This window comes from Habropoda laboriosa, unplaced genomic scaffold, assembly GCF_001263275.1.
Source record: "Habropoda laboriosa isolate 0110345459 unplaced genomic scaffold, ASM126327v1 scaffold143, whole genome shotgun sequence".
Lineage (NCBI taxonomy): Eukaryota > Metazoa > Arthropoda > Insecta > Hymenoptera > Apidae > Habropoda > Habropoda laboriosa.
The window spans coordinates 1,186,422-1,201,424 of record NW_017100404.1 but is presented as its reverse complement, the minus strand read 5'-3'; positions in this window follow the sequence as shown (position 1 = coordinate 1,201,424).

Sequence of the window (15,003 nt, the reverse complement as noted above, 5' to 3'; positions counted from 1 at the left end):
AGAATTACATATTCTCCGGCTGGATTGAGAAACGATCCTGAACGCGGCGCGCGAACAAAAGAGAATTCTACATTTTCGGGATGGAAAGCGGTTCTATGGAGTTTTAAGGCAACCGGATTCGCTCGTCATCTTTCTAGCACCGTGAAGATCTTCCCTCGATCCGATTCGGCCAGGAATGACGGAACGTGTTCCAAAGACACTCACTTCTATATTTTCGAGAGAGAAAGCACCGTGAATTTCTTCTCTCGAACCGCTTATTTCTTTCTTCCCGCGATTCTGTGTGATCCAATTCGGCCAGGAATGACGGAACGTGTTCCAGACACCCACTTTTACATTTTCGGGAGAGAAAGCATTTCTACGGAGTTTTAACGCAATCAGACCCGAATTACCCCGCTCGTCATCTATCCAGCACCCCGAATTTCTTCCCTCGAATCGCTTTTTTCTTTCTTCCCGCGATTCTGTGTGATCCGATTCGGCCAGGAATGACGGAACGTGTCCCAAAGACACCCAATTTTAAATTTGCGCGAGAGAAAGTGGTTTTATAGATTTTCAAGGCAACCATATCCGAATTATCCCGCTCGTCATCTATCCGGCACCGTGAATTTTTTCCCCCGATCCGTTTAATTCTTCCTTCCCGCGTCGGGGAGAATCTAGTTTAGGGAATAGGTAGCACAGCGTAGTTCCAGCCAGTGAAACATCCACGTGGCCATTACTTGGTGGCAATCGTAACTCACCGGCGTGGTCCAGGAAGCCAGCTGTTATACGCGCTGCCGTCCCGACTGCATCAGCGCTTGAAATTGGAAACCATATCGCGGGATATACAGATTATTATGCCATTAGGGGTATAATGGGAGGAGCATTCGAGTCCACCGGGAAAACGAGCAAGTAGATTTCGTAACGGAGACTGCTGGAGTGTGCGGCAATTAAACCAGTCGCCGCTCAGGGAGATGATGACGTGAGGTAGGAAATTATTTTCCCGAAGAGTGGAACTGCCGACTGGAATACCACAGCCAGCCCGCGCACAAAAAGCCAAAGTAATTAATGGAGCAAGATAGATTGAAGGAGTGTGCTTGAATGATGCATCGCAGAAGTCCAGGATGCAGAATATTAATGCATCACGATCATTAGTCTAATGCGGGCTGATGCGACCTGCCGGAGACGGAAAGGCTGCAAACTTCTATCCCTTCGATGGAATAAAGAAATTGTCGCGTCGGATTGAACGAGACGCGAAGAAAATCTACGTGACATGTTTCCCATCGATGCGTCAGGTCATCCGGAATGTGTCTTTCTAAGGTCTTTGGGTCGAGAAAGACCCAAAGGTAGAATTTTAATACCCAGTTGATGCAATTTTTTACAGTTGTGCTTGCTACTTGAGGTATAGTATTGTCAAGCAAAAGTTTTAAGATCTTTTCTGTGGACCAGAGCCGATTGCTGTACCTTCAATACGTTACTGTACGATTTTGCAACGATAGTGGTATCTTGGTTTTAAGAAACTGTAGCGAATTCATTGGAAAATGGACCACCAAACTGCTGGCATGATTTTTTCGGGTGTAAATTAGGTTCGGATCTTTGAAATTATTTGAAATACGAACGTTCAATTTCGGTGGATTTATGTTTCCTTCAAAACTGAACGGTCCAAAACTGCCGGAACTCTCAGGATGATCTAACGGTTACCAAGAGGTGAACGCGAAATTTAGTCGTCCATAAGAACATCTTATTCCCGTTTGATCAATAAAAAGCACCGCGTTAGCGCCGTTTTAATTAGAAAACTCCAGTTAACGAAGGAAATTGTATCGAAATAATTGGCCGTATGTCCGCGAGTAATTTCGAAGCCATTACGAAACTGAGCCGTCGCAGGATGGCCCGATAAATTCACCGAAAGTTGGCACCCCATATCGGCTCTAATGAACTTCTAATTAAACTTTAATTATCCACCGTAACACGTACCAATTTAAATTTCCCCGTGAACACCGTTAGAAATGGCACCCCGACATAGCTGTACTCCGAGTGTCCGTTATATTGGACTGCGATACCCCCTCAGCTGCTCTTAAAAACAATATCGCAGTTGGCTGCAGTTGGCGTCCTTAGAATAAAAAAAGAAGAAAAAACCGAAAAAGAAAGAAAAAAAGAAGCGTGCAAGTCGTCCTGGTCCACTCAGCGTGAGGCTTCCTCTTGGTAAAGGCTGAAGCAACCATTATTCACCGTGGCTGAACTGAAAGGAGGACCATGGAATAAAGGAAGCCAGTGGATGGACGAAAGGTAGACCAGAGGCGTACTGTTTATTTAAAGAAAAAAGGCAATTGAAAGAGCGCCACGGGACTCTCTCACGAGGTCCGCCTTTCCTACCTGGTCCATTTGAAGTGCGAATTGTCGCGGCGTAAAAAAATCACACAAATAAGTGTTAAGTTGCACGACTTGTTGTTCAAACAATACGCTATCCCCCACGGCAAAATTTCACGTAGAAACAAGCTTTCGATTGAAAAATTTGTCCATTTCTAAAAATGATAAATTACAATCTTTTCGTTAGATTCTCCAAGTAAGAGAATTCTTCTTGTCATTTTTATTTCGCTCGCACGTATCATAATTTGTTTTTAATACTCTCTGACAGCGAAACATATGTCCACGTTCATCCTAATCTACGATATAAATCTGAAGAAGATTGTGAAAGAAACACCGCATGTATCGTATGTAACGCGAGGCTTATTAAAGAAACAGGAACACTTTTTTCATTGTCTGGCTGTTGTGACAGCTGCAACCATTTGGAAGCACCCCGTAGCAGTCGTCATTGATCGTCGTAACGGTTACATTTATAGTCGCCTTCCGACTTACGCTAGTTCCAGCTACCTTTTCTTTTCTTTCAAGATTGTAGGTAAATCTTGCAGATTAACGATGTGTTTTTATTACAGCTTTTACGAAAAATTTTCCTTTATAAACGAACCATCGTTTAAATCGTTTAAATCGTCAGACACCTATCTTCCCCTTTTTCCTGGTTTTCCAATATCCCTCTAGTTTATCAACACTTACAACCTCCACTTTTTCTCCAATACCTAATCATCTATTCCTAATTTTTGACTTCTCTCAATTCCACTAATCACTCATCTCAGTCTACATATTTCACAACAGCCCAAAAATATCATAATCTAAATATTTATTAAAATATCAAAATATCAAAATTGATTCATTGATTCAATTAAGTTGCCAATCATCCACTCCTTACCACCGTCAAAATTAACTATAGCACTCTCTCGTGCTATCACATTCGAAATAGTGTCAAAGTTCGAACAACCATTCAAATGATTACTTATTTTCCTGGTTTATTTATTTTACATATACAGCCCTTTTTGTATCATACCTGTTACTTAATAATTTTCCTAGAAATTATTCGAAGTGGCCACCCTAGGCTAGAATGCAGGCGTCCAAACGTCGTGTCAATGCAAATTATCACTCAAATTGTCATGAAATGTATCAAATGATCACTTCAAATTATTATGATACGTATTAGCAAATTTCCGTACGCGCTGTTGCCACCAAGAACACGTATTAAACTGATGGAAACAAGTAACAAAACAGTGTTTATACAGAGGGTCGTGCACGAGATAAAAAGCGTTACTTGTAAACAATTAAAAGAAACAGTTGATAGAGTCGTAAGAATTACTGGAAGACATAAACAGCAATAATTCGGAAACCAGATAATGTTTACATGAGCTTTTTTTCTTATTTCAGCGTACCGAATTCATCCCTGAAGTGATGTTTACATGTTTTCAAGCATCCTGTGTACACAGAACTCATTACACGCGATAATACACGGTTATTTGTGTGGGATTTGAAAGTAACACGTGATTAGTTCAACTTAGAGAGACGTTCGGTGCAAGCAGTAGCCTTAGGTTGTAAACGGAGCTTCTACTTCCAAGTCCCTACATTAAGTCTTCCAGCGACATTCCCATTTGCAATGAGATCCGATTACCACGTGCTTTGTGACATTAAGGAAAGCCAAAATTCACTCGCTTCGAGTTTCCTTGTACCAAAGGGTTCCTGGCTTACATCCTCAAATAGGATATCAAGAAGATATTGGTCGGAGTATAAATATAGCAATTTACAAATAGAAACACGGTATTTTCAATTTTTGCAAAATTATATGGGTACTTTATGGGTAAATTCGTAGTAAATGTTTAATAAGTTTCGTTAAATTGGGTTTAGTCAGGGACTCTGACGAACTTAGGTTTAGTTCGTTACTGAGACACTTGTGTACTCAAGTTTCTACTGAGATATAGTAATTCAAGCTGTGTCGTTTGTAGATATCACCGCTGACATAATTATTGCTTACTATATTTGCATATTTTCTAATTTATTACTCCTATATGTATTAGTCTTTCCTAGCCTACAAAAATCTTGCAACGAAAATACTTCATGCATTTAATTGCATTTTTCCTGACTCGGTCAATGAATTATGCAATATGACAGATCAACGATGTGACTGAAAGTACTAATTTATTATTCCTGATTCTTACACAATTCTATTAATACCCCTTGGCCTAGAGAAATCTGCCAACGAAAACACTTCATTCGTTCAATTTCATTTAATTACATCCTTCGTGTCTCTATTTGAAATGTTAATTTTACGCGCACACATTATCGCTACAGATACTACTTACATTTGCTTTACGCTACTATCGCGATTACGTGTGACGGAACGGCACGACCACATTCCTCGAGCACGGTAATAAAATTCCGTCCCCATTCACCAAGAGGACGTGTAACTGGTCAAAAAGACCTCGGTGTTTAATCACATTTAATGCAATTACAGCTGGCAAATACAGGATGTAAATAGTGAGTTAATGATGGTTTAATTAAGACGACATGTGTAATTACACAAGCTGCGATAAACTCGCGACAAGATGTCACTTGTAAGAGCATTTCCTCACCTGAATACATAATACTGGCCTGTGCATACACTGTCTCTTATGGTTGTTTCCAAATTACACTAGAAGTCTGTTACCTGTCCAAGCTGTTCCACGTTAAATACTAAAATTAACGAAAAAACACTTGCGTTTCGTTCGGGTGATTCGTCAACTTCAGAATGCATGAATTAATTAGAAAATATCATCAGCTATCTATCTTTTGAAAAGTTTCTACCTTCACACCTACCTGTGTATTAAACACCAAAGATAATACGAAACTTTCGAGCTGTCTTAATGTTAAATCTCCTAGTATTCTTACTTTTCCTTCAAGTTTATCAAATATTTCGAAATATACTCGAGCTTCTTTTTTTAACGATATGTCTGCATCACTAATTTCGAAGGTGACCACATCAAAAATAAATTTCCTAATATATAAGTCGATGTAACATCGCGTCCTTCCTTACGCAAGCCAGTGGAATTCAAACAGATTACCTAACGTTAGATTACAGGGAACTAGATGAATATTTAATTTACGTATCAAGCACTTTTCTAACCATTTTAATTTGTAATCGTCCTTTTCTACACGTTTCATAAATAGGTATTCCTTGCCTAAATTTACCTCATCGTGTTCTAGACCAGCCATTAAAGTAATTCAATATAAACCTCGAAAAGCGTGATTTTAAATCCTTACACCCTCTCAGAAAAAAAATAGGAGATACGAAAATAATGTGGAACCTTTCTGAGCAGGCTGCCCATTAAAAAGAGGTTATAAACTTGGGCGGTGAGATAATAACACTGCATTATTTGATCAGGATCCCATTCTACGCGCTTGGCCAAAAAGGAGAACCTGAGGAACGTCGCGATGGAGCATATCGATGTTCCGTCTTGTATTATGAGACGTGTCAGACGAAACCCGACAGGTTGGTCAGCGGAACGATTCCGCAGGTAGGCAGTTACTGGCTGACTAACAATATAAATACCTGACGGTCCAACTAATTGGTCGCTTGGTGCACCTTTTGCACCATCCCAAAATCACGCACACACTTTCGTTCGATAATCGTTTTTGCCGATAGTAGGTATAGCAGACAAAACCGCTTCTCACCCCTTTGCTTTTTTGCCTTTCATTTCTGTTTTCTTTTTATCGTCATTACGGCGACTTGGACGTTCGAGCCTGCCGCGTGATGCTTAAGAATCGATCTGGTCGACGAGACGATTAGATGACGGGGAAACGAGGAGCTGAAAAGGAGTCCCAAACGCCTGATAATTAGAAAACTAATGCGTACACTATCGCTCAAAAGTTTAATCGTATCCGTTAAAATTCAAGTAAAATGGGAAGTATCTATTGGGAGAAAATGAATTAGGCGAGAATGATACACTCCACTATGTTGAGTTCGATATGAAAGTGAATTGGAACTTTATCGACTTCGATGAAATGAATTGAAATGAATCGAATTAGGTGCATTGTGTAGTGTAGATGATCGAAACTTGGAATCCTGTTTTGTGTAAATTTTCTATGACGCGTGAAAGATACTGAGAAACGCGTAGTTAGGTCCAAAGTTTAAATTTTTATTTGAAGGAATGAAGGGGTTAAAAAAGGGTTGGGTCAAAAAAGACCTCATGTGTAACAATTTTTGTTACCAGCACGCTATATGAAACTGGACAATAAACTTTTAATATAATGTTAAGGGAGCATAAACCTGATAACAGCAAAAGTTATTTTCTAAATAAATCTTATAAACAGTAAAAGTTATTTAAAAAAGTTACTTTTGCACTTTTGTAATGCATTACTATTTATTCGGTTGTTTTCCTTCGAGAAACTAGAATAGATTGATAACAGCGGCGATGTAAATAGGTAAAGGTTAACGTTACACACATTGTTCAAGCTTTTTGTGTCTTCTGACGAGTTGTTAATAAGAGGTTCTGAAACTATCGATCGTGATTTTTGCATTTTGCAGCACGTGAAATGTGGTAGACGACGAACCCGACTTAAAGCGGATATTATTACAGTCGTTATATATCATCATATAGCGTGCCGTTAATATAATTACGCTGTACTTGAACCAGCAGATAACACATGTATGTAGTTAGGTTCTAGTGGTGTATTTGACAGTATTATCGCATATTCTTCAGTCATTAATCAACCAGTAGCAATACAGATTGCGCTAATAATCATGATTGCACGCCTGTCTAGAGTATAATAAATTCCTTAAATTGAAGACAAATAATTTTCCCAGTAGAATATTCAATTGTCTATTGTAATTAAATTGACGCAAAACTAATTCCTATACAATTTAAATTATAAATTTTCAATTGCAACTAATACCGAATATCCTAAAATATTCTAAATATTCTAAAATTTCTAAAAAGTGAACATTTTCTCTGCACACGAAAAGGAAACGAAAAGGTGCAACACAATGAAAAATTCAGGAAATCTAATCGCGAACGCTGGGAAAATACAGCTTGGCTGTTAGTCGGTGAACGTTTCGTATAGTCGGTGGAAGCGATACAGTAAGTTGGCAAATCAAAGTCTGAAATCTACAATTTCCACTTACAATTTTTCATTAAAAATATGCAGTAGCAAGCCTCTATCGTCTACTGCTCAATAGTAATTCCTGTATTTCCTGTATTGAAACTGCCAACGATTAAGGCAAAAATAAATTTTTTAAATATACTACAACGAAAGAACCAATTTCTAATTGACATCGAACGGACTCCCTATATCCCTTATAATCTGGTATAATTGGTACATCATCGAGAATAATTATTCAAACAGAATTAAGAACACCTGAGATATGAATTAATAATGATTAAGTACCTACACAATTTTATTGTTCCAGCTCATGCGTTTATAATAATTTTTTTTTTATAGTTATACACCAAACCAATTCCAAATTGACTTCTCACCTCCCTCGAATAGCTATTTTGACGCTCAGATTAGCATACCTCGAAGCCAGACCGATTTCACCACCTCGCTATATTTCTTCCACTGACTATACGTTCCGAGGAGTTTCTCGTGGCAAAAATCTGATACGCGTGCACGTAGCACATGGATCAGAGAATGTTGATCTTCAACGAGCTTGACCTAAATACGCAACTCACGGGTTGGGCACATATTTCTTTCTATTTATTTTCATGGCTCCCAATGCTCGACCGATATCACGTATCCCTCTGTCGTTTCGTTGCGTTGCGCCGCGTTCCACCGTTCACCCTTTTTCCCTCGTTTTTCTTCGCCCTTCTCGTTGCTTTTGTTCCCTCACCCTCCTTTTTTCGTATTACGCTTCATCCCCTCCTCCTATCTCTCTGGTATCCCGTGGCGAAAGGCCGCATGGAAAATACCCGCAATCATCGGCTTGTCTCTACGATCCGTGGCTTTTTTTCTTGCTGGTAATCATGAAGATATCATGTGAGGACTGGTTTTCGCACGCGGTGTGAATTTCGTTCCCAGACCGATCCATGCGTCGATTGCAATCGATAGCTTTGAACGCGGTCATGTGAACATCCAATCCATCGCCTCCGCGTGGAATCCTGAGGATTCTGGAATTCACGACTATCTTCGTGATTGATATCTCTTTGTCATTGATAACGTTATATACGTATGTATGTGCGCACGTATGTGTATGCGTGTATATATGTACATACATGAAAATTTCGATTAACGATCGTTATTATTATCGTTATTAACCCTTTTAGGGTTGTCAGCGATCTTTTGGGGGGAGCACTTGCTGAAAAGCAGAGACGATTTTTGCTGTAACAATTTGGAGAGCTTGCTAAAAAGCTCGGAGGATTTTTGCTGCAATAAGTTAGACACTTTCAAGGAAACCTTGATTTAGTAAGGAATTTAATTTGAATTCCTTGGGAAGCTGAAGTGTGTCACCTAAACCAATTTTAATTTTTATGTGTACACTTTAGGGGACTTGTTTCTCTACGTTTTCCCGCAGCTAGGATACAAATTAAGTGTTTAAACCTTAATCCAAATTTTAATCCAAAATCTAATTTAGCCGTACTTACGCGAACCTGTTAAATTTCTTTAAGTACACCGGCAGGAATACATTTCTGGAAAATTTTCTATTTCGGTGGTAATTAAGAGAAAATATGCAACGGAATACTATATGTTTGCGACTAATTAACATAATCTCGGTGAAACACTGTGAACACTCTTGGAAAGTTAGAATTAAGATTTGAAACGGAGCTTTAATTTACATAGAATAAAAATAAGGATGGAAATGTGTGAGGGTCGTGCAGTAGGTGAAGACACAACGAGCTCTGGTTGAAGAAATATTTAAATGAGAAGTACAATACTTGCAAAATCGTAAGTTAATATCCTTGTCTTCAATTTAAAACAGCTGCTTGACAACAATAAGAAAACATTTTTTAATTAGGAAAAATTAAGCTCGGAGGTTCGGTTTGACAACTATTTCAGCATGCAAAAAGAAATTAAGAAAAATTTAGGTTAAAAAGTTCTGCTATATCTGTCTTATAATCCAGATTTCTCTCGATCAGTTTCTTTTTGCTTGACTCTCCTTTTGAGAAATCAAATTCTATAGTAACAAAAATGAAAAATCACCAAGGCAAAGAATTCTTTGCTGCTGGCATAAGAAACCTAGTAGAACATTAGAATAATTGCACAATTGTAGTAGAGGATTACTTCGAAAATAAATACATTGTGAGATTCATTGAATAAACTATACTAAAACAACCATTGGTCTCTTCACTTACTGAAAAATGATCCTCGTAAAATATATATATTTACTACCAACAAAAATCCTATCGTAAACTATTACTCAGCATTGCCGTTGTTTGCAATTTCTGTAAACGAGACGTTTTCCCGACCAGCATTTTCATTTGTAAGATAAGACGTCGTGCTTTCTCCCGGACAATGAAAGGAAGGTTGTCGCGATCAATACCTTTGTCGCTGTTATTATTAACATCGTAGAGAAACGCTTCCGATCTGTTCATAAATTGTTTTCACAGCCCCACTGGCACAGAACTGGCGGGATTAACAGCGCCTCTTTGTCAGTAGAGACCACCGCGATGTGTTTACTGTCTTAGACCAAACCTGCGTTACGATTTAAACAGTCTAGAGTCTAGGAGAAATAGAATCAGCTAGAATTGACAGAGGAATGGAAAGCGTGCTGTTTGCTACACCGGAGAACATAGCGTTTCCGTTTCATACGCATTGCTGTAAACTGAAATCACTTCAAAAGCGAGTTATTTCTAATTACTGCACGAATGAAATTCCACGAAAGCTGAAATATTGTTTTCCATTATTTACTAAAAGAATTGTAGGTTTGATGAAAATAAAAGTTCGTTAAAAGACGAATAACATTCGTTCTCATGTGTGTGTGCATGTGTGTATTTCAGTTAGAGCAATTTATAGAACTAGTTTATCGAGATTTCAATGATCACGAGTGCAGAGGCTGAAATATTGATTGCATACTGTATTTTGTGCATAGGTATGTCTAGTTCATGTACGTTGCCCCTAACGGAAAGGTTATATTCAACTTGGATAATTTGATTGGTACTTAACACTCGTACAGCAAGTGAGACTTTGATGATTGAATCCCAATTCAGCAAATCAATCAATCGATTCTCTTTCTCTCTCTCCACTCCAATACTATATTTGTGAGTCTTCTTAGAATAGCTAGAAAAAACTGTGTGAACAAATTGGAAACATTGCATGCCTCACATGTTGCATAAAACATGCAAGCTTTCCTATTGCAAATTCCCGAATTGCAAGAGTAGAAGACTTGATCCAAAAAGTATATAAATGACGTCAGAGAACTGTATAGAGGGTCCATGGCTCCTTTTTGTATTTGGCTTTTTCTCCCATGTCGTGCAATTAATTCTAAGATTGCCACTGGGACGATTGCATCCTGCTTTCTGCAGACGCAGCATCGTCTAATTTCGGATCCACGATACCATTCCCTAGATCTTCGACTCTGCTACTCTTTCGATCTCGATTTCCTTCTTCGTTTACGTCGCGGGACAACTCTATTTACCGCCGGGCTACGGACTTTCCGACTGAATGTCTCGCAAGATACCGTAAATTACAGTGCGACCGTTTCACCGTTCTCCGCCTCCCGATAATTGCACGATAAGGTTTCGTCGAAATCAGAGATTAGAGACCGTGACAGTGTACACTCGTTACAACACAGTGGCGTACTCTGAGTTGCCTCAGGAACGATAAGGACTTTCATGTCGCGTGACCTGATTAAACGCGACGGTCTCATCGAATTCGAGGAAGTCAAAATCTTCGTTACTATGGTACAGAATCGAGAAGGATTCACGTGAAGGAACGGTTCAAATTAAATCGCTAACTTGTGTACACTGGAACACTGTAATGGGCTACTACTGCATTCCATACTCATTTTTGGTTTAGATACTTCTGAGAGATTGTGTGGCTTCCTTATTTATGCTACCTGGCAATCTTCTGGTAGGAGAAGATCTATCTAGTAGCAGTCTGTTTTTGGAACCATTTAAAGTGTAAGTTTGCTTGTTTTCTTGGTTGGAGTATACATAAACTGACCAGATCTTCTGAAGACAAATTCAGTACATTTTTATTAAAGGGAAAAGATAAAGAATAAAATTAGATTTTAATTTAATTATTGTATTGAAGGAATTAGGAAAAATAAACAAATGAAACTCAACATTTTTGTTTTTCAAACATTTAAAGACTAAGTTTACTTATTTTCTTGGTTGGGGTGTACATGATCTGACCAGATCTTCTGAAGACAAATTCAGTAGATTTTTATTAAAGAAAAAAAATGAGAAATAGAATTAGATTTTAATTTAATGATTGTATTTAAGGAAGTAGAACATATAAACAAATCAAACTCTACATTTTTGTTATTGAATGTAATGATTGATTAATACTTAAGTACTTTATACTTAAACAATGGTTACTTTATTACCTTCAATAATTCTTCATTATTTAAAAAATTTCTTTATACTTAAACAATGGTTACTTTATCACCTTCAATAATTGTTCATTATTTATAATATTTCTTTATAAAACTAACACAGACTGTATTAATATTGTATTTTGCAATTAATATACTTTTCAAAGTATCTAACCCTAATTGACTTTTCTTATTGTCCAAATTTTACTTATTATTGAAAACATTCTTTCAACTGAATGCATAAAAGATATTCAATTACTTTAATTATGTATATTTTGTACATTTAGAGATGTTTTTGTTAAAATCAATACAACATTCAGTACAAAATTTAAATAAATGCAGAACCTTTAAAATCATTACTGTACTGAATAAATCAGTGCATCTGATCACTTTAGGTATACAGTTCCCCAATATAGTATTAAATAACGGTGTTACTGTTCAGCAACATAAATAATATGACTCCTACAATAACACGTCGCTAACGAGTCACCATGACCCACTGTGAAACAAGGTTCAAAGTACCTTCCCTTAGAAAGTCATAAATTAACCTAAAAACGCTGCAACAGTTGGTTAAAAAAAAAATTAAAAATTCTTAGAAAATAATAATTCAGTCCGATTTGACACGCATTCCTAAATTTATATTATTTCAATAAAAAAAAAAACAATGCAATTGTTAAAGTGTTCTTCGAGTGTCTGAGATTGCCTCAGAAATTCACTCACAATTTCACAAACGTACGTCATAACAACGAGACTACGTATAGGTGTAATATTTCAGAGTTCACTAACCTTAATTAGCTCCCCTTTTTACGATCGGCACGTCGAATTGGACACACGATGCAAGACCACCAGTGTCTTCTTACACGCGATACACATTACCGAACCAGACACGAAACGAAACGAGCGAAAAAGAAAACAAAAGTATTCACGTTTGCACTGTCCCCTTTTTCACCGCGATACAATATCTTTGCCTGCAGTGACACATAATCCTCGCGATCTCGAGCGTCCTTTTTTTTCCACCACGTCAAAAATTCCTTCGATCAGCGATTCCTTCTGGCTCCTGGTTATAAAAAACGAAAACAAAGAGGTTAGGTTTGGTCGACGTGCGAGTAATCGAGCGTTACTCGACTGTTCTCTGTTGGATGGGAAAAAGCTTCCGTTGGCGGGAAAAGGAAAAAGAAAATATACGCACGTGAACGGGTAGATCCAGCCTGTCTACGATATGCACCACGAAACGTCCAAACGAAACTGCATTCCTCCGTGAGCATGGAGTGGCGAGCAAGAGCGAAGGAATGTTAAGGGCTTAATTATGCGGAGAGGTCCCGGGCGCTCGAGTGGACGTGCTCGAAGAGTTGTTTTCGCCGATCCCAATGCAATTCCCGGCAGCGAGTGCTTAATTACGCTTGCACGGAAATTTATTTTACCCACGAGCTCATCCGCGTGTACGCGTGGACGCACGTGGATCACCCACCGTCTCTATTCTCTCTCTCTCTACATATATTTACGTGCCCGGATTATACACACACAGGTTCCTACACGCTTGAAATCCTGCCTGAAATATATTCGGAAAACTTAATTCGATTTCGTTTATAATGAATGCGGGAAATTGGATTTGATTCAAGCGGAGCATTCGCTTTTATCTACTCCTTAACGAAGCATGCAAATCTGTGCAGGTTTGTCCTTAACAGAAGTGACTGATTTAAAACACGGCTGGGAAATGAAATTCCGAGTGAAAAACTGGAGAAAAAATTGGGCTCGTAAATATGTACGTTTCATTAACGCATCGGAGATAGGATAGAATTACGTAAACATTATTTAAATCTAAAAGTTTTAAATCAATTCTCTCGCTTGCATACCTTCGGAAGAATCGTATTCGAAAGAATGTTGTTGTGTGTTTTTTTATTTTCTTGTTTTTCTAAGAATCGAAAAGTAAACACTCGGTTACTTTGTGGTTCTGCGTTCCAGCTTTCTTATACACTGTACGTTTTTTTCTGAATACACGTATCGCACACTTATTAACAAACGTTTTTTGTTTGTTATTGTTAGAGAACGATCTACGTAAGTACGTATCGATTGTACCACTGATTGCTCGAAATGAAGTACGCTGCCAAGGAGAACGAACGAGCGGTGTGAAGTTAGTAGTGAGGGAGTACGCGTGCCGCGAGTAACGAGGATAACCTACGCGTATATTAATTCAGTATATTATCGGAATTAGTACCGTGATTGATTTATTCGTGTTATTCTGTGCATTGATTATAGTTTTTCAATAAGTTCAATAGAATTCGGAAACCGAATGACGCGTTTAAGAAAAACATATGGTGTTTGAATTCATATCGTTCTTTCTACGTTGTTTCGTTCAATATGACGTAATACATATAAATCCGTTACGTGCATCGACAAGTACAGAATATTTTATAAAAATATATTCCATAAGACATAGAGTATACAGAATTATTATTTAAACTTTTTATTTATTCTCATACTAAATAGCATCGTGTTTCCACTTGTGCCAATAACTTTTTATCGTCTGAAATTTTTATTATTTTAAAACGATGCTAAATATACGAAATTTTAATGCGAGCAATGTGAGATTCAATTCATTCACGGTGTACGTGTCACATTGAATAAAATACGAGGTTTCTTGTGTAATTGCATGTGAGACAAGTGTTCTCAGTGAAATGAATCAGAGTGACGGAAGAAATATTTAGCAAGAAAACGAGGGAAAGCGTCGTTCTAACAGGAATGTCGATTCGTGGATTAAACAAAATGGAAGTCGGTTTAAACAAAATGGAGACAGAGCACATGGACAGCGTGGTCAAGACGACAGGTAAGGTAAGGTACCAATTAAAGCAATTAAATTAAGTAATTATTCGAATAATTAAGGTTTTTGGTGGTCGATACGTTCTCGTGGCAGAAAAGCCATACGTATATACGAGGAAATGATTTTTAAGTGACAGAAAATACGATCGCGAGTGAAATTCTGCTGTGATCTTTTTCGAAACTGAAGCAGAGCAATGATAAAATTGAATATTAAACGGCCCCGTTCCTCGTTTCGAATCAATTATACGAGTAAATTTATTGTTGTGCGAAATATCAGCCGTATAATCTGCAATATGCAACAGCGTTGTACAAAATGAGAGAAATTCGTTTAAAATTGATCATCTATATGGAGTGCTCTAATTGACATTCAGGATTCGTTATTAATGTTC